At 45.5% G+C, this 1,557-nt stretch overlaps 1 non-coding gene across 1 annotated transcript; it reads right to left on the reverse strand.

Moving 5' to 3' along the window:
* Positions 1–217: 217 nt before the first annotated feature.
* Trnas-cga (transfer RNA serine (anticodon CGA)) lies at positions 218–292 on the reverse strand. Its single transcript has one exon. It is a non-coding gene; the product is annotated as a tRNA-Ser (tRNA).
* Positions 293–1,557: the final 1,265 nt, after the last annotated feature.

Here is a 1,557-nt window from a genome sequence, read left to right on the forward strand (position 1 = left end):
GCCCGGTACTCACAGCTTTACTTCTGCCAGTATCTCGTCTCCTACCTTCCAAACTTTACAGAAGCTCTCCTGCGAAACTTGCAGAACTAGCACTCCTGAAAGAAAGGATATAGCGGAGACATGGCTTAGCCACAGCCTGGGGGATGTTTCCAGGATGAGATTTTCACTCTGCAGCGGAGTGTGCGCTGATATGAAACTTCCTGGCAGATTAAAACTGTGCGCCCGACCGAGACTCGAACTCGGGACCTTTGCCTTTCGCGGGCAAGTGCTCTACCATCTGAGCTACCGAGGCACGACTCACGCCCGGTACTCACAGCCATGTCTCCGCTATATCCTTTCTTTCAGGAGTGCTAGTTCTGCAAGTTTCGCAGGAGAGCTTCTGTAAAGTTTGGAAGGTAGGAGACGAGATACTGGCAGAAGTAAAGGTGTGAGTACCGGGCGTGAGTCGTGCTTCGGTAGCTCAGATGGTAGAGCACTTGCCCGCGAAAGGCAAAGGTCCCGAGTTCGAGTCTCGGTCGGGCACACAGTTTTAATCTGCCAGGAAGTTTTTTATTTCATATAGTTCAATAATTGTCACCCTATAATTCTGATGCCTGCCGCGCAGTGCGCTAATCCGTCCACGGTGCGGCGTCATGTTGTGGTACGATAGGTGGGACGCACGGGCCCGAGGGAAGATTCATTACACAACAGAATAGGCAGATTTAGGCATCTGATACTTGTGAATTACATCAGATACTTGATCAGTCTATAGTCTGCGAGTTCTATTTCCACGATATACTGCGGTATATGGTACTTTTGCTCCCGTTGAAAATGCAGGTTCGGAAAATAATGGTCGTTTTGTACAAGCATCGAAAAAGGTATGATATAAATAGAACAACCATGAAATTTAGACCGGATTAGTCCATGAATATGTTCTAAATACCAGTAGCAATCGTTTCCATCTTGTAGAACTCAATTTCTTTACTTCACTACGTAAATATCCATTTACTAACCGAGCGAAAATTTGCGTAGTTTTCACAACGACGCTTGTGCTCTCGATGAAGTTCGCCTTTGCACTGACGTAATTCGACACATATCGAAGAGTTCTTCCTTTTGGGGTGAGACGCACCAATGCTTCCCTTAGGCAACCCACTCTTCCAAATTCTCTGAATCGAAAATTCATTTTTCTGTGGGCCGTCTAGTGGAATTGTTGCAAAACTGTTTCCTGATTCAGAGAGGTTATATATAATATAGGCAAGCCGCGAAGCTGCTGTGCCAGATGGGTTGCCTGCCTCACAGGCGGAACGCCGTAACATACAGACTTCTCGGAAGCAAAGAAGCAATCGTTGCTGATAGATTACTTTCCTTTTTTTTTAATTTTTTTTTCGGACTTAACTGTAAGGTCATCAGTCCCTAAGCTTACACACTACTTAACCTAAATTATCCTAAGGACATACACACACACCCATGCCCGAGGGAGGAGTGTAACCTCCGCCGGGACCAGCCGCACAGTAGATTACATAAAAAAACTGTTAAAGATACAGCAGTATGTAGGACAAAACATTATGTCTAAAAGTA

Source organism: Schistocerca cancellata, chromosome 2, assembly GCF_023864275.1.
Source record: "Schistocerca cancellata isolate TAMUIC-IGC-003103 chromosome 2, iqSchCanc2.1, whole genome shotgun sequence".
Classification (NCBI taxonomy): domain Eukaryota; kingdom Metazoa; phylum Arthropoda; class Insecta; order Orthoptera; family Acrididae; genus Schistocerca; species Schistocerca cancellata.